Source organism: Mauremys reevesii, linkage group 5 (genome assembly GCF_016161935.1).
Source record: "Mauremys reevesii isolate NIE-2019 linkage group 5, ASM1616193v1, whole genome shotgun sequence".
Lineage (NCBI taxonomy): Eukaryota > Metazoa > Chordata > Testudines > Geoemydidae > Mauremys > Mauremys reevesii.
This window is the reverse complement of record NC_052627.1, coordinates 125,908,467-125,927,318: the sequence shown is the minus strand read 5'-3', so window position 1 is coordinate 125,927,318 and position 18,852 is coordinate 125,908,467. Positions and strand designations below refer to the sequence as shown.

The 18,852-nt window shown below is 47.7% G+C and overlaps 1 long non-coding RNA gene and 1 gene segment (V, D, J or C); one reads left to right on the top strand and one right to left on the bottom strand.

Moving 5' to 3' along the window:
* LOC120406474 overlaps positions 1-11,218 on the bottom strand; it is a 307,150-nt gene extending 295,932 nt beyond the window's left edge. The window contains exon 1 of the long non-coding RNA XR_005599302.1: positions 10,930-11,218. This is a non-coding gene — a long non-coding RNA (uncharacterized LOC120406474). The remainder of the gene's footprint in view (positions 1-10,929) is intronic.
* Positions 1-18,852, top strand: part of LOC120406467 — a 69,966-nt gene that overhangs the window by 44,327 nt on the left and 6,787 nt on the right.

Here is an 18,852-nt window from a genome sequence, read left to right as displayed (position 1 = left end):
CACCATTCACATCGCTGCCAGGTGACCAGCTAGGACAACTATGGAATGATACACATGGGAATATTCATACAGGCACATTATTTATCAACTGTGTGCGTGTGTGTGCAGATATATATATTAACTCACATTTTATTTGTAAATTCATTCAGACTCCCAGGGGCAGATTGTGCTGACTCAGACTCCAGAATCCCTGGCAGTGTCTCCAGGAGAGAGAGTCACCATCAGCTGCAAAGCCAGTTCAAGCCTTACAGATGATATTTTTGGCATTGACTTCTTAGCCTGGTACCAGCAGAAAACAGGGCAAGCGCCTAAGCTTCTCATTTATTCGGCTTCCACCCTGCAATCTGGAGTTCCAGCCCGGTTCAGCGGCAGTGGGTCTGGCACTGATTTCACTCTCACGATCAGCAGCGTTGAAGCTGAAGATGCTGGAGATTATTACTGCCAACAAGGCTCTGAAACCCCTCTCACAGTGATACAGACCAGTACGGAAACCTCCTGTGGTGTTCTGTTCAGTGGCAGAGCTGTTCTGTAAACAGAGTCATCATCTCAGGGCTACTGCACTTGGGCAAAAGGGAGATGACCTGGAAGACAGTTTTAGTTGCTGGGTGTTGGATGAACTAAAGCGGGTGTTGTGAGTGTTGGGAAGGCCAAAGAGGGAAGAAGGAGCCAGTAATTAAGAGCAGAGACTTTCAGGGCAGAGACAAGCATTTTTCCCCACTGGACAGGAAGAAGGGGGAGAACCAGAAGGATTTAGACTTGGCCCAAAGATGAAGGGAGAAAGAATGGGGGAGCAGACCATGATCACCAGTTTGGGGGGGCTTGTTTAGTGAGGGGATGACAATCTGTCAAGAGAAAAAAGAATGGGGAATGTGAAGAGGACTTAGGAAGGAAAATAAGGAACTTGGTTCTAATCATGTAATGCTCAAGCTGTTGACAAGAGGGCCACCAAGACATTTTGTGACAGGCTGCGCCACCGGACTGGACTGAGGGGGACAGGTCAGGTGAGGATAAGATTTGAGAGTCATTCGGCACACAATAGCTGGCTCTCTGTAAGCAGATAAGGTTGCCCAGCTATGAGGCATACAGGGAGAAGAGGAAGGCACCCAGGACAGGACCCAGGGGACTCCACAGAGAGAAGCTGCAGCAACCAAAAGAGACTCTGAGGGAGAGATCAGAGCCCCAAAAGTCAGGTGAGAACAGGAATGCAAAGGAGAAGAGAATGATCAGGATTGAAAGCTGCAGAACATTCATGGAGGATGGGGTTGGAGTAAAGGCCTGGAGACTGGCCAGGAAAAGGCTGTCTGAGACCTTGGTGAGATTAGCCTAAGGAGAGTGGAAAAGGCAGAACCCCTTTTGGAGTGGATACAGGCATGATACAGAGGGAGGGAACTAAGGAAACAGTTCAAAATGAATTTAGAGGCAAATGGAAGAAGGTTGGTTGCTGGAGACAGAGCTAGGATCAAGGATGGGCTTTTTGAGAATGCCAGTGCATTCCTGAACAACGTGGGGAAGGAACCATAGGCAGAGGAAAGGGCAGGAAAAGGGAATCTGGCAGATAGGAGGGGAGTAGGTGAGAGAACCCATGGTTGGTGACCTGAGAAAAGTGTTGGAGGAAAGAAGGGTGAAGAGGAAAAGGGAGTGAATTAGGCAGGTGGAGAAGGGTCACATCGGATGGACTCCTTCAGCCAAAAGATTCAGCCTATGAGACCCCAAGCAGAGTGAGAGGAGACATGGATAGGAAGGCAGCGAGTAGCACATGGGCCTGGAAGCCAGGGGCCTCAATGAGAGTGAGAAGTAAGGCGTGGGGGCAGCTCTGAGGAGGGGGAAGAGGGTTAATTCCTGGTGGAGGAAGCCCCCATGGCTCTTGGATTTTCCCACCGGGGTGTCAGCAAGTGGGAATGAGAAAGAAGGACATGGACGTTAGGTGCAAGTTATGGATAAGGGCTCTGGGAAAGAGACTAAAGGAGTCTAGGGTGTGGAGAAAAGGGACAGTCATGAGAGGAGAGGACAGGCAGAAAGAGGTAACAGCTGTAGAGAAGCCAGAGATTTTGCTAACTCGGGAGCTTCTATGGAGACTTGAATGCAATTTAAAGCTGCCCACCTGCGGCAGGAGCCAAAAGGAGGAGGGAGACAGCAACACAACCTACCCTCTCTTGAAATAAACCAAGACCACTTTAAGTCCTGGAGACAGTCACCATCAGCTGCAACTTTTTTAGGCAGAATCTCTGGGGAAAGGCCTGTGATGGCAACTCAGAGATGCCCCCTCATGTATTTGCTCAGCAAATGTTTTTCTCCCCCTGTTTCTCAGTATTATTATCTGAGATCTGTCATACAAACATTGTGTCTCACTCTCCATAGTTAATTGATCAGTACTGAGCGGTTCGGACACATCCGAATGATCTTACAAGTTCAGTTCATCTGGCTCTTTGTGCTCTGAAATCCAAGTAAAAAAAAAAAAGCAGCAGGTAATGAAAAAAAAAAAAAAGTATCCCATATACTACACTTTACAACAAGACAAGTGATTTTGATTTTCTTATCTTTTAAAATCTATTTAATTAAGAGATGAATATTTTGAAAAATGACTATAAGCAGTGAATGAAAAAAACGGTACAAGTTTTTTTTTTTTTTTTTCATGCATCTTTTATTGTACTCTCTCAGTGATACAGACCAACATAAGAACCTCTCTATGCTGTGCAGTTCAAGATAACAGCTGCTTCCTAAACACAATCACCCTCTCAGTGTCATGTACATAGGCCAAACTGGACAGTCTCTACGCAGAAGAATAAATGAACACAAATCTGACATCAGGAATCATAACACTCAAAAACCAGTAGGAGAACACTTCAATCTCCCTGGTCACTCAATAAACTCAAATAAAAAAGGCATTCTTCAACATCCTTTCATGTATTTATACCTGCTCCTGTATTTTCCCTTCTACAGGGGCTGGACTGCATTTGAGCGGCAGGATCGTTTTCTCCTGGCTTAAATGGTTTTACACCTTGATCCCCAAAACATATTTCTTCCTGGCTGCCCATGACTGTCAGAGCATTGCAGGATTAAGAGAGAAATGGTCAGCCCAAAGCCTGGGTGCACTGCAGAGGCCTGAATCTTCAATCCCAGGCCTAAACTAAAGTAATGGTCAAGACTTTGCTAGGTCAACACATAACAGAGAACAGGCAAACCCGTCCTAAAGACAGGGTCAAAAGGGTAATACGATAGATAGAGTTGTTTTGTTCTAACCAACACGTACAAGGTGAGAGGCGGCACCTTACTGCGTAGAGGGGTTGCACCTCAATACGTCAGGAGTGATGTGTAACTTGTTTGTACCTGTGTATAAGAATGCATCCCTGGGGCGGTGTCTTTGTCCGGCCTAGGGGTCAGTGGAGTGTCCTGCCACTGACTGAGCTGGTCCATTGCCAGGGAGCACATATGTACTAGCAGAACTGTAGACATCCGATCCGGGGAGCTAGAGACTGTTTCGTTTGACAATAAACCTGGCCGGGTGCCTTTGTACCTTATCGGAGTCTGTGGTCATTGGGGGTTCTCTCGGGGTCTGCTGTGTCAGCGATCTGCAGAGCCGGGGCAGCACACAGAGGGAACACACACGCACGCAGCCGACTGTTATCAGTACTGAACAGAGCAGAGCACCACACCGGTGGCATCTGACAACAAGCATCAATAGGCTGCCCAAGGAACTGCATCCCACCAATCTTCCTCTGCTAACGGGAAGGTGGATGAAATCGGTGGCCTCCGAGGGGAGAGACTGGGTCAACACTGGGCGGTTGTCAGGCCTCAGAGAAGGGTTCAGTGGGAAAACAGCAGATAAAACATTTTTAGATTGAATCACACCCACAGGGCGGCTCAGAGACATGGTGCAAGGATCTGGTCCTCCTTCTGCTGGGCAAAATGCAATGGGAACCTGCTAAATGCCACATGTAGCTGCACAAAGGAACAGGGTCTTGGATCTTCCCCAACTCTGACTTCCACCTGACTTTCTAGTGTCCTTCATGGATGGGACTACACACTAGAGTGTGCATGGCAATGTCCGCTCAAGAGCTGTTTGATAAGGGCAGGTTTTATTTCTTTCCCTGGGTCTGACTCCAATTTCCCTTTAACAGACTAATTAACCTGGTGGAGCACAAACACGTGGTGGTTAAACATCTCTCTGCTCTCTTTATATCCTGACATTTGCAAAGGTCTTTGTTTGGAGGGAGGGGAGGCCTCTGGGGGTTCGGTTTTACACCCGCTATTGATTGCTTTGCAGGGTTTCCTTTCCTCCACCCCACTACGCTCTCAGCAGCCAGATCCCTACAGAGCGATTCAGATGCTGAGACCTAAAATAAGGAGAAAGCCTGGCTCAATTGACAGCGAGGGATTATGGAAAGCACACTGGGGGTGAGATTTATCCCAATCTTACCCCAGCTATCCCCTGGCAGCGCCAAGTCCACCAGGGACCAGGTCACAGGTGCCCAGAGCAGCCGAAACTTCCCAGTCGCGGGGGGGCTAGCACAGCCCAAAGCCGCTGTGGTGCTGGGCCAGCAGAGGGGATGGGCAGGTAACATGTTCCACCAGCGCCTCCCATCAGTGGAGCTCTCAGGAGACCCCAGGCACAGCTAAAAGCTGACCACTGATGGCTGGCAGGAGGCACAAACAGTGTGTGTGGGGGGGGCACACAATGTGCCCTGCCCAAAGGGACATGAAGGGCCTGTCTGTGCCCTGTATTTATAGGCCCCTCCACCACCCTCACTCAATCTGCTCCTGACAGTTTTCCCAGACATTTTCAGTGCTCTTCGCATCACTGATAAAACACTTCCAAGCTCACACTCCTCCCAACCCAATTCTCTGCCCGTATTTACTGGAACGCTCCCCACAGAAATCTGGCACTGAAGCCAAACATCCCAGACTCCAAAAGCCAGCCCCCCTCTGTGGCTGGCTTGTGGGCTCCATGCACTGTGGAGTGGTTAAGTTAACAGTGACCTGCATGCTGGGGGAGGGAGAGCTCAGTGGTTTGAGCACTGGCCTGTTAAACCCAGGGTTGTGAGTTCAATCCTTGAGGGGGCCACTTAGAGATCTGGGGCAAAATCAGTACGTGGTCCTGCTAGTGAAGGCAGGGGGCTGGACTTGATGACCTTTCAAGGTCCCTTACAGCTCTATGAGATAGGTACATCTCCATATATAAAATACCCAGCTAATGTAGAGATGGACTGTGAGGAAGATAGGAATTGCCTCACCCAATCAGATCCATGGTCCATCCACTCACCTTTCCCATCTCCAGTAGAAGGTGCAAGAAACCCTGTGGTAGCAGGGAGGGATAATCTGTCCCAGGGACAGGTTCCTCCTAGCCCCTAGTAGTTTGCTGTTGGTTGACGCACTGGTACTGAACACTGCCAACACTCCTGTTTTATCATCACCCTTTAGCATTTACCATTATAATTCTGGACAGACTTGTAATCCATGGAAACGTCCCATTACCTTTTGAATCCTCCTCAGCCTTTGCCCTGGGTAGGGGATGGATCTGCCCTGATCTATCAGTGCAACTCTCCTTTGCCTCCATAGGAGCTGAGTTCCTAGACCTCCCACTCTACACAGCCCTTCAGCTCTGTACTGAGACACAGGGAAAGGACATTTACGCCGAGCAGCTGCTTTGCATATTTCCACCCGAGTGACATTTCCCTGCACGTGGGAGCTGTTATAAATGTTACTGTTAAACACTCGGCACTTCTAAGCTCCGTATCTGTCACGCTAGAATTAACAAGATGATCTGGCAGACTCAGCTTCTCTGGCTCCTGGTGCTCTGGGTTCAGGGTAAGAACAAACAGTGATTTAAAGTAATTGCAGTGAGCGTACAAGCCTAACACTATTCTCAGTGCACACAGGCCTGGAATGTAATTCAGGGGTTAAGCGAATAGCACAGACTAGATTCAGCTTTGACTTGTTACACATTATTTCATTTGACGGCTGTTATATTCTTTTTTTGGCGATTGTCCCCCTCCCTTCAGGCTCCAGTGGGCAGATTGTGCTGACTCAGACTCCAGAATCCCTGGCAGTGTCTCCTGGTGACAGAGTCACCATCAACTGCAAAGCCAGTTCTACTGCTGACGGATGGGTGGCCTGGTACCAACAGAAAACAGGACAAGCTCCTAAACGCCTCATCTATGATGCTTCCAGCCATGCCTCTGGGATCCCAGAGCGGTTCAGTGGCAGTGGGTCGGGCACTGCCTACACATTCACCATCAGCAGAGTTGAAGCAGAAGATGCTGGAGATTATTATTGTCAGCACTATAAAAGTGCCCCTCTCACAGTGATACAGACCAGCACAAAAACCTCCCTGCTCTGTTCAGTTTCTATTGCTCACGGTCACAGCTGCTCCCTGTACAGTGTGGTAGGGTCAGGGCTGTTGCTACCCTCTCCAGAAGCAGCTGGAGGGTGTCAGGCCTTAGGCTCCTCAGGCCCCAGGCCACCTCTATGATCCTTTCTGGAGTTCCCAGCAGCCATCCCTGTGGAGAATGGAATCCCCATGGGACAGTCATTTCTTTATGCTCCACAGGTTCACTTCCCCCACACCGAGTCCCTGCCTCAGGGACAGCTGGTCAGAAAATTTTAGTTCAAAGGACACTTCAGTGAAAAGGCAAAAACCATTGAATAAGGGAAGTGGGTGAATTCTTCCCCATTTTGTGACCTGACTTCTCCTGGGTCACCTTTCACCCCAACCACTGCAACCTTCTTCTACTCAGGCTCTCTGCATCACATCCCTCCCGTTCTCCAAAGAGCTGCAGATAAAGCCATCTTCCTCCCGCTGCTCCAACCTCCTCTCCTCTGTCCCCTGAATCCTTTCGCCGGCCTCCATCTCTGGTCCACATAAAGATTAAGCTCTTCTGACCTTCCACAGTACCACCCCCTATCTCTCTGCTCTCATCTGGCCCCATCAATCCTCTCTGCTCCATGCTCTCCTTGGCTCCCTTCTCTGCTTTGCACATCTCTCCATGCTGTGCCCTGTGTTGTGACCAGCCTCTGCTCACAGCTGTCCCTCTCCACCTTCCTTGTTTTACGCCCACTTCGGTTCTTTTCCCTTTCAGTGTAGTGGCTATAAGCCCAAGGTTTTGTGACTGGCTAGAATTGGTGGGAATGGTTCAAGTACTTTAAAAGATCAGGCACTTCCTGCTCCTGGGGAGAAGTGGGGAGAAAATCATTTGCTCCCTGTCTCCTATCAGTTCTGCCCACATGCACCAATCCCATCCAGGACCATCACTCACTTGCATCCAGCACCAGACACTAGGACCACCCACCAGCACCCAGCGCCAGCACTGAGGGTTGGCACACGCCTGCCCTGAGAGCTGGGATGGGAAGAGTAATGTGCGTGAAGAGGAGGCAAGTCTGCTGTGGCCCGAGCTAGCAGCTTAGCATGCCGGCCCGGGAACCAGCCAGTCTGCCCAGTTCTAAAGCTAAGCTCCTCTCTTAGCACTGCTCCCTCCCAGCTCGCCACCAGTGCCATCTGCACTGTGTTCATCTGAACTAGACTAATATCTTCTCGGCAGGGACCTGTCTGATCTATTGGTACGGAGCTGAGTGCATGCATGGGCTCCAGAAGAAATACTCCTATTACTCAGGGTTAGGAGCAGCTTCCTGCTGATGTGACCATGTCATTACCATTGCATCAGCTTTACAATGAGTCTGCAAACAGGCTATGATGCAGGAGCACTGCCCTGCACTTGTACAGAGGGATTCTCTGCACACAGCAGCCTTTTTCCCCTTGTAGCCCTTAAAGGTAAATGAAGGTGAATTTCCACAAATTGCCACCAGAGGGCATTACACACACAAACAAAGGGCTAGCCCAGTGGTTCTCAACCAAGGGTAAAGGTACCTTTGAGGGTACACAGAGGTCTTCCAAGGGGTACATCAACTCATCTAGGTATTTGCCTAGTTGTACAACAGGCTACATAAAAAGCACTGGCGAAGTCAGTGCAAACTAAAATTTCACACAATGACTTGTTTATATTGCTCTATATACTATCCACTGAAACGTAGGTACAATATTTATATCCCAATCGATTTATTTTATAATTACATGGTAAAACGGAGAAAGCGACCAATTTTTCAGTAATAGTGAGCTGGGACACTTCTGTATTTTGATGTCCGATTCTGTAGCAAGTAGTTTTTTGAGGGAGATGAAACTTAAACACAAGACAAACGGATGCAGCAGTCTGGAAACGTTGAAAGCCGCTGGTCTACACAACACCAAGTTTGCTGCAGGCTGCCTGCTGTGCACTCAGTGTCTGTATGTCCCCTGTTCCTGCAGGTTAATCTACAGCCGTTTCTATGCACTCACCCTACACATCAGGGCACCTGAAGTTCTGTGACTAGAGAGTATTCTTGTATGTTATGTTAACCGAGTACTTAACTAAGCACATTGTTATAAGCCAACCAGATCAGTTCTCCGTTTCAATACAGAGGACACCTCCACACAGCCTGTCCCTTGCCCAGATTCCTCAATGCAGGTGATGATCTGGGCCCTTTTTATTGCAGCCTCACATCTGAGCTTTCGTTCCCACGGCTGCTAAGAAAATCAGAGTGAAAGTTCTGACCCCCACGCTCACATCAGCTAGCCCTTCGCACGTGTGCATTACAGCTGGGTCACTGTTTGATGATACAGTAAAACTCACCCCTGTGCAAAAAGCCAACACCAGATATATGGACCATTGAAGCCACTAAATGGTGTGTGGGTCTTATTTCAGCCCTCGGTGTGGGGGCTAATTTCACCCATAGCAAATAATAGCAGAGAAATTAGCCCTGTCCAGTTCCCCTATGAAGAGGTGAATGCAGAGAGATCACCCCTCTCACTATTTGTCTACCCCACACTGTCACTAGGACATCAGAGCCTGAACACAGTGAAAAAGCCCATGAGTTGATTTCCAGTGGGCAGGTATCTGGGAGGGGATTTAGAGTGTGATAGTAACACCACATTAGAGAAATGTAAACTGAAAGCTCAGGACATTCATTCCCATTGATTCTGACCAACATCGTTTCATTGCCAAGTGGGAAAGCAGCCCTAGGAGCAGCCCTGCTGTCTAACTACTTCAGGGATGTTCCATTTGCTCACTTGATTCTTTTGGATTGAATCACATGTAAATTTACACAGAGCAGATGCTCTGCATCAGCTGGTATTTCTCTGTTCCATTTCACTCCCATCAGCAGTCAGCCAGCTGAGATGTAACAGGCTCATCACATTTGCTGGTAGTGCTCTGCATTACAGGTAAGCCTAAATACAGGAGACACTAACAAGGAAATGATCCAAAATGAAACCAAGGGGTGTAGATATTTGGGATCAGAACCTCAGCTGGCGTGAATCAATTTCAGTGGCTCTTTGCCAATCTATACCACCTGAGGATCTGACCAGTTACGCCTTGCTTTATCAGATCATGTGCACGCCTCAGGTATTATCTATACACACACTTTTCATGTGATTGAAAACAACAAGGCATGTGACACTGACATTAAATACAAATGTGGAAAGATCCTGTCACTATTTATAAGGCCCAATACAACTGAGATTTCTAGCCTGCACATATATGTATATTATTTTGATATTTTGTTTTATTCTCAGGCTCCAAGGGACGTTGTGCTGACTCAGACACCAAAATCTCTGTCAGTGTCTCCAGGAGACAGACAGTCACCGTCAACTGCAAAGCTAATTCAGACATTAGTGACAGATTCATCTAGTATGAACAGAAACCTGGACATGCTTCTCAGCTGCCTGCACTCTGGGATCCCAGCTGGGTTCAATGGAGCAGATCTGGGATTGATTTCACTCTCACAATCAGCAGCACTGACACGGAAGAAGCTGGAGTTCATTGTAGTCAACAGGGCTCCTGCTCCACAGTGATACAGATCAGTACAGAAGCTTCCCTGCTCTCCTTAGTTTATGTTGCTCAGGGGAACAGCTGCTTCCTAGAGACAGTGTCAGTGCTTCAGCAACATGTGATTTGAGGACAGGACTTGGGTCAGACCCTGGGGCTCATCCACACCACAGCTGAAAGCATCAGTTTCCCTTATCAGTGTGTAGGAGGCTTTTTCCTTATAGCAGTGTTACAAATCCAGCTGTGACATACCTGGGTGAGTGTCTACAGCCCCCTCCACACAGCTAACCCATCGGGCCCAGGAATCAGGTTAAATCACAATAGAACCTCAACCGCCCGTTTGGGTTTGCCTGTGGGGCTGGGCGGAGCCGTTCCCGGAACCCTGTGCACGACCAGCCACACTCGCTGGCCCCTCCGGGTCTCCTCAAGTCTCTGGAGGCACAGCACGAGGCAGCAAGCATGAGTAAAGTTGCTGCGACTGTCTGCACAGTCTGCCCCAGCCGCCAGGGACCCATCCCCACCTCCCCAGTCACAACGCTGTGTGCTGGAGATAGAACCACCTCTAGAAATACTACACATCCCATCTCCCCCCTCACACATACAGCACACCAGGTCCTAGAACCCTTATTCCTCTGTTCCCCGAAATAGAGCCCTTTGCCACCTGGGCTAAAGGCTTCCTTGCAGGCACAGACTGTGCTATCTTTGGTGCCTGTGTAACAGGCTTGGGGAAAGCACTCTGCCAATGTTAGGCATAATCAATCTTTCCCTGCACCTCAGCTAACCCCTCCGCAGGGGTACAGGCCAGAGCTGAAGCTTTTCAGCACTTTGCTCTACATTCTAGTGAGTTAAATCTCAGGGAGAACAGAAATGACACAAACATCTCTACCGGAAAAGCATTTACTAAAGCTAGATCTATCTTTCCATCCGTTATTTATAACCCATGAAACAATCGTGACTGTTATCAATAACTTTTAAAAGACAACACCTTTGTGGGGTGGGGATTCTCCAAGTTTTCATACTTATTACTTCCACAAGATCAAATGTAACATATAATTAGGTGCATGCACATACTCACACTCCTCTAGGACTCTTTTCTGGGAGGATTTATCCTTCTCTGTTTCTGGGGAATAGCGTCCAACCTCTCTGCAAGGCACATCAGCTCCTTAATGCTGGGAAACAAGTGTTAGTTCTACAATCTCCTTCAAACTCCCTTTGAGTCTCTGCAACAACGGTCTGCAAGCTGCACAGCTTGCAGCAATTCCAGTCTTCTTCTCCAGTGGGGTGAGGGAACCTGCAGTTTAAATCCAACAAAAAAGTCTCTGGAACACAATCTATAAAACAGACCCTTCTGGTCATTATGCCACTCCATTGCTGAGCTCTTCAGTTTGATTGACTCCAACCCTATTTATAAACTCCTCCCTTTCCCTTTGCCTTCCCATTGGTTCCCTTCTCAGAGTGGCACTAGGTATGCCCTGCCAGAGGCTTACTCACAATGGAAATTGCCTAAATAGCTTCAAACAGCTAACCGGTATGCCCAGTGCCTCCCACACCCAATTTCTGCATGAGTCTGGCCCATCCAGCAGAGTCTCTCTGCCTGGCTCTGACAAGTCTGCAGTTGTACAGAGTATCCCAAAACAAGAACTGTATCCTCCACACTCTGTCTTCCCATACATAGACCACAAAATGCTGCAATGCAAGCAGGTGGGTCACATTTGCATAGTACTGTACCCAGTCCATTGTGGGTGCTACTGGGAATCACAATGGTAGACACTAGTAGCAGGTCCCTTATTTAATCTATGGACCAGCCACTAGAGGGCAGTATCTCTCTCTCATTCACACACACATACTGACTGCACATTACAGGGAGGCCAAACCTTGTTATAATGCTCTGGTAGGGTCACTATCATGGCATAACCCCAGACTGGTAGAGATGACTGTACAGAGAAACCTGCTATCCTAGCTTCTTAACTCAGCTGCAGAAATCCCTGCCCACACTGACCAGAGAGCCTGTACTAGACAAATGCTAATAGTTTTTATTCTGGCTGCTGATAGCACAATTTTTAAGGAGCATTCGGACTAACCAGGCAGCCTGCCTGCTGCTGCTTTCTTGTACTCTCAATAGTTCCCCTAGTGGGGTGGGTGGGTGTTAATGTTTAACCACTCCATGGACAGACAAAACCTAGTTCTCCTTTGATTCCAGAACTAGTCAGGTGCTTTCAATAGCAAAGAGGGTATCAGAATGGTCTTCCCTAGGCTGGGAAAACTTTTCCTTAAGAGTCAGTAACAATATCTTGAGAAAGCATTTCTTGGAGGGAACATGTCAAATATATTCCTTTGCTTTATCCTGGGCCTGATCCTGCTGTCCTTGTTCAGGCTAAGGAGACAGTGGACTCATGTTTTTTCAAAGGGTTTTCTATTTGTTAAGCTAGTTAGATTCATTGCCACAGAGATCACTGACTAGCTGCTAAGTGCAGATTTTCCTCAAACCAAACAATAATATCCAATGCCAAAATCTCGACAACACTAAGGTCAACACAAGCCAATGGGACTATACACTTGCTTAAAGTTGCACATGTGCCAAAAGAACCTTCCTGAATCGGGGCCACAATGAAGTACTGCAGTTCATCCTTGTTGCCACCAGAGGGAGTCAGAAGCCTTATGCTGAATATATTGTATATGAATATTGCAAGTGGAAATAGGTCAATATTTCCTGCAACAGTTTAAACAAATCCATTCTTCAGTTTTAAACACTAGAACCATAGCACACACCATCAGCTTTGCAGCGATATACGTAAGTGATGCATCCCTGCCATCCTGGCCACTTATAAGTGCTCCATTTCACTCTTTATTTTTACATGGAGTTTGTTGTCAACATTGGCCAGCTCAGATTAATTGAGTAATTTTGCTGGCTCATTTTATCTGGCCAAGGCTACAAGGTAAGTAAAAGAAAATTAGACAATACATTTAAAAATAAAAATCAAAATTGTGGCTTAGCCCACAACTAGAACTGTATCTATTATGTTAATATCGTTATGTGAATTTCATCGTTAAAGAAATTAAGGAAATATTGTACCAACATAAACTGGAGACATACATGACCAGACCTTCAGGTGGTGTAACTCAGGGTAGCTTCCTTGAAGTCAAAGTCATTTACATTAGCTATGGATCTGGTCCACACAGTGTAATATTGTTGAAGTCGTTGGCTCATGTAATGGATTAAAATATATGGAGTGGATTTTTTTGTTTTGTTTTGTTCTGTTTTTAAGATAATATTTGGAACATTTATAACTGTTCAGAACCGCCAGTGTGCATCACTTGGGTATAGAGATGCAAAGCAGATAATGTGTTTTGGACACATGGTTTAAAAATGCACAATAGATTTGACTGTCAGAACATGCAGAATTGGCATTAATTGTATTACTATCTATGGGGGGAGGGAAAGCTCAGTGGTTTGAGCATTGGCCTGCTTAAACCCAGGGTTTTAAATTCAATCCTTGAGGGGTCCATTTAGGGATCTGAGGCAAAAATGTGGGGATTGATTCTGCTTTGAGCAGAGGGCTGGACTAGATAACCTCCTGAGGTCCTTTCCAACCCTGATATTCTATACAATCATCACAATCCTGTACTGTATATGGTACTGAGACTTAGGTCTCCCCCTGGTGGTGAGCAGAATTCTCTGCAGTGCTTCTGGCATTGAAATATAGGAAAGGCTTGAAACATTGGACATTAACAACTTAGTACAGGAAAAATATATTTATTTCAATTAATAAAAAAGTTCTTATAAGAAAACATACTAATAATTGTACAGCTTCAAACCAGATATTCATTACCCATGAAATATACAAACTGAGGCAATGCCAATTAAAATAACCAAGCTTCCCCATTTATCACCATTTCTCAAAACAGAAACCTCAGATATCCCCTCCAGAAAAAGCCTTTGTAAATACAAGAAACACGGGACTTTTTCTGGTGAGAATACTTGAGATTTCTTTTTGTGGAGTAGTGACATATAAGGGAGGTTGAGTATTTTTATTGACTCATCTTGTAAAGATTTGTTTGTGAAGAATTCATGGTTTAATGCTGTACATTCATTTAGACTATTTTCTTATCAACACATTTTTAAAAATCAAAATAAGATATTCCTGTATTGCTTGTTAATATGTTTCCAACCGTGATAGTCCCTTAAATGGAGCACTGCACAGCATCCTGATTACCACTAGAGGGAGTCATAACAAGCCTTATGCTGAATATTGTAGACGATGATAAATTAATTGCAACTATATTCTGAGATGGTATCAACTGAACTATTGCAGAGCGTCCTAATTGCCCCCAGAGGGAGGCATAACACAATGCACTGTATGTATTATGATGGTTACAGATGGTAATACATTAGTAGTAACCACAGCTTGGTGTATCATTTTGATGATCTGTTCAATAGATGTTTACGCTCACAGAGATTCCATCTTTTATCAAATGATTTCCAGCTCGATAAACAGAAACTGTACTCCTCTCACAGGCCACTGTTGTGATCTGTCTCTCATTGCCTCTCTGTAGCTTGGTTCAATAAGCCTGATCCGCAGCCCACTGGAGTCAAAATCTTTTCAATTGCCTTCGAATCAGGTCTTGTCTATGGTGTTCACTAAAGTTAGGCACTGGTTGTTTGGGCTTTTGGTTGGTAGTGATTGTTCATTTTTACCCTGCTAGTCTGTCATCCCATGATTTTAATGTGCTGATGTTTGCAGCCTGGTGGGAGGGGGTTGGACCCACAGCTGAAAGGTAAAACCTTTGCACATACATATTTTTAAGCTGCTTAAGGTCCTAAAATGCATGTAAAGACAAAAGAAAGCAGCTCCTGCACCTGACAAGAGCTGAGATCAGGGCTTTGCATTCCCCCTGCAAAGACTTGAGGACATCACAACCATTCAGGGCCCCATGCTGTGTCCCCTGGGCCAGATTCATTCCTAGGTTCCCCCAAGAGAAGCCAGGCAGAAGGTGAGCCTGCCTGGAGTAGGAGCTCACTGGCACAAGCTGCCTGCATCCCTTCTCCGTCAGTGGGCCCAGATTCAACCAGTGTAGCCCTGAAGGTGGATGGATATGAACAGGTAGTGGCCAGGCCACCCAGGAGATGCCGGGACACTATAAAGCAGCAGCCGCAGCCCTACTCTCGTTGGCAGAACCTTTGAGGGAGCAGGACGCAGTCCTGCCACCTGCTCTTCATCAGGGTGAACTCCACTGGGAGCTCAGCTGCCCCCACCGGTGCCGGAACTAGGGGGCTAGGGGCCATGGCCCTCCCACTTTTTAACAAACGAAACATGAGTGCAGAATTCATGTCCCCCGCAGATTTTTTTTTCCCTCACAGAATAATAGATTCTGCCAGGGAGGCACTGCAACTACATCTTTCACCCACCAGGGGTTGCTGTGGCACCACAAGAGAGGGCATCCGGCTCACTGCCAGAGCAGCCAGCCAGGGAGAGGGAGGGGGCACTTTGGCCTTGCCCCCACCCTTCTACAAAGGTTCTGGCACCCTCGCCTGCAGAAGCATTGGCACTCAGTGCCCACAATATTAACCAAGCCCCTTGTGTGTAACTTCTGTGGAAATCAAAGGGGGCCTCTCGCCAACAGAACCCCTCCACTGCAAAGCCAGAGCCTAAGGTTATCACCCCTCACTGTGATGATATTAATTATCCCAGGCAAAGTAAAGACACCCTGATCCTTCTTCAATAAGAGATGACAGGCAGTGTCATGCTGATGGCTGACCATCGCTAGACAACTGGTACCCCCGTGTTGGTACACACCACAGGGGCAGGGTGGAGGGAAAGATCCATGTGCTGAAAATGCTCTGGCAACCAAGAGCTGTAGGGAAATAAGATGACTTACCTGAAATGCTGGTTCTGAGACTGTGCCTATGCACAACCCATCCACGCTGTGGGGAACAGGCACCATACACATGGCTGGCAGGAGTTCCATAGCCTAGAGTCCACAACCGGGCAGGGCTGGCTTGCTCCTGCAATCAGGGCCCCTCAGGGCCCCTAATGCATCCAACTGTTGCTTCCTTTCTAGCAGCAAAAGCCCTGTGCGTGGAGAGGAGAGGAGGGGACATCTGGGTGTGGCTGCCAAGGGCGGAGGGGGCTGCCTGGTGTGAGGGGCTGACTGTATGCAAGGAAGACAGCCTGAGTTTCAGGGGGTACTGCCTGTGGGAGAGATGGCACTGTCTCTGCATGTGTGTGCGTGAGGGGCTGATTGTATCTTAGGGGGGACTGCCTGTGCGTGAGGTGCTGACTGTATGTGAGGTGGCACTACCTGTGTGTAAACAGCTGATTGTATCTGGGGGAGGAGTCCCTGTGTGTGAGGGGCTGACTCCATGTCAGGTGGCACTTGTGTGTACAGGAGGACAGCTTGGGTGTGAAGGGGTTGACTGTATGTTTGTGTGAGTGTGAATCTGGAGGAGAGCTCTGTGTGTGAGAGGAAGGGGGCGGGGAAGAGAGAGCAAGCAATTTGTAGAGAAAGGAAGCTCATGTAAGATATAGGGGACCGGGAGGGGACGTGACTTTTGTGGGGAGTCAGGAGATCATGAGCAACGGTTTGGGGTTTTTTTGCAGGGGAGGGAGGAGAGTGTGTCTGTGTGGTATTATCTATGCCATCTAGGATCCTATGTATGTGTGATTTGTGGGTGGGAAGCAGGAGAGTCTGTGGAGCTGGAAAGAGTACACAGAGGCTACTTCTACACTATGAAATGTGGTGCCCACTTTTCAGTGTCCTGGTGGATGCTCTGAGACTCCCAGAAGCGCAAGGACTAGTGGAGATTTCAGAGGAGGGCTTTAGGACAAAGTGCTGACAATGTCCGAGTCCAGGCTACACTTGCCCTTGTGCTGGTGTAAGCAAGGGGGCAACGTCACACTCCATTTGCTAGTGTAGACACGGCCAGAGAGCGAGAAAACGGAAGGCAGGATTAGTAAAAGAAGCAAGAGGTTGACAATGTGGGTGAAGGAGGAAGAGAACACAACAGAGGGAGAGCAGAGGAGAAGGAGGCAAGGGAAGAGGGAACAGTTACACCAGCTATAAAGGTAATAATGATGGACTATAGACTCTGGTAAAGATGGAAGCAAAGACAACTGAGGTGAAAAGAAAGAAGCAGAAACATGCAATGAAAAGGGACAACTGAAAACACAAACACGGGCAAGAAGGAAATGTTCAGAAAATGCATCTTACGGTCATACAGTGACACCGAGCACCGAGCATCTAGGCTCCTCCCAGAAAGCTCAAAACAAAACGTGTTCCAATAGCCATGGGCCTGATCCAAAGCCCATTGGAGTAAGTGGGACAACTTCCCTTGACTTAAATGAGCATTGGATCAGGCCCCAAATCCTTCATATACTTGGGGTTGAGGGAGAAATTCCCCCATGGTCAACCCTGACCGGCCTGCCTCAGCCTCACAATTGTAATAGTCTTTTTCACACTGATCAAAATTCTCCCTCCTGGTCCAGCCCTCTTTTCGCAGCTTTAAGGCTGAGGGTTTCAAAAGAGCTTAAGGGAGTTCAATGAGATTTGGGCACCTAAACCCCTTGGGCTCCTTTGAAAAGCCCACCCTAAAAGCAGCTGCCCTTCTCTCCAATGGGCCAGTGGAGAAGAGCTCTCGTCACTTGTTCCTCCAGTTCCTCATTTGCATTTTCAGATTCAGTTTCTACCGTAACATTTTCAGATTCAGTTTCTACCGTAACATTTTCAGGTTTAGAGTCCATTTCTTCGCTAACCTGGTCCCTGTTTTCATCACCACCCCAGTGAAAAGGGATAACAACTATCTTCCCGAGTACGTACAGAGCCACTGTCCATTTCAGCTCTGTGTCTATTTTCAAACCCCTCATCTACTAACACCTGGTGGGTATGTCTCTCCATTTACCTAAACCAGGTACAAGTCCCAGCACCTTGATTTCAACATCTTTTCCCTGATTCCTTCTTCCCCTGTGACTGTGAACCAACACTCTTTTGTTTAGGTGCTAGGATCCAGGCTCAGCGAGGTACTTAAGCGCATGTCTAACTTGAAGGATGTGCATAGGCCCATTGAAGCCAACGGGACTATTTAGGCACACATGCGTATGGGCTATTTTGAATGGTGGCCATATTGTGTGACAGACCAGAGTCTTTCTTAGGATATGGCTGCACAGCATCCGGGAGTTTAATTCCCAGCTCAGGCAGACTTACACGTGCTAGCTCTGCTGGAGCTAGCGTGCTAAAAATAGCAGTGTGGCCACAGCAGCACAGGCAGTGGCTTGAGCTAGCCACCTCAGTACAGCCCCGCCCAAGATCCTAGCGTCATACTCAGGTGGTGAGCCCACACCACCGCCCAGGCCACTGCAGCCACACTGCTACTTTTTGCACGCTAGCTCCAGCAGAGTGAGCATGGGGACATCTACCTGGTCACACCTGCCAGCGGCAGGGCAGAAATACTCTTGCCTGACTGTGGCTCTCTCTTGTGATAGTGCCACATGATAAACCTGGTGCCAGCCCATGTTCATGACTTCTGTGAACAGCATCATAAATGCCCCATCTTTCCCCTGCAGGAGCATCTGAAAACCAACCACTTTTCTTCCCGAGCTCTCATTCTTGCCTAGGAGGTCTGGTAGTTTCTGATGCAGACGTGAAGCATCAGGGTTAATATATTCTCCATCATGTTGCATCCCGGCATCTAGAAACACAGGCTGGGGCAGGGCAAGCTGAGTCTTGACATCTTTAGCCTCTAGCTAAGGCCACCTGGAGCAGCAGGTTCTCACGGTGGGGATGGGAGATGTAGCAGAGCCATCCCTAGGCACAAGGGAGTTGTGTTCAGCCACTTTGGAGACACCTAGGATGGTTTCAGTATTGGGCTCAGGTCCTTCACCATCTGGCCTGGGTTAGTACAGTCAGGGCTAACCTTTCTCAAGGTACTGCATGACTTTGAGCTGGGAGTGCCTTTTGGTTTTCAGCCTAGATGGGATGGTCTCAGGTACCCTGGTTATAAACA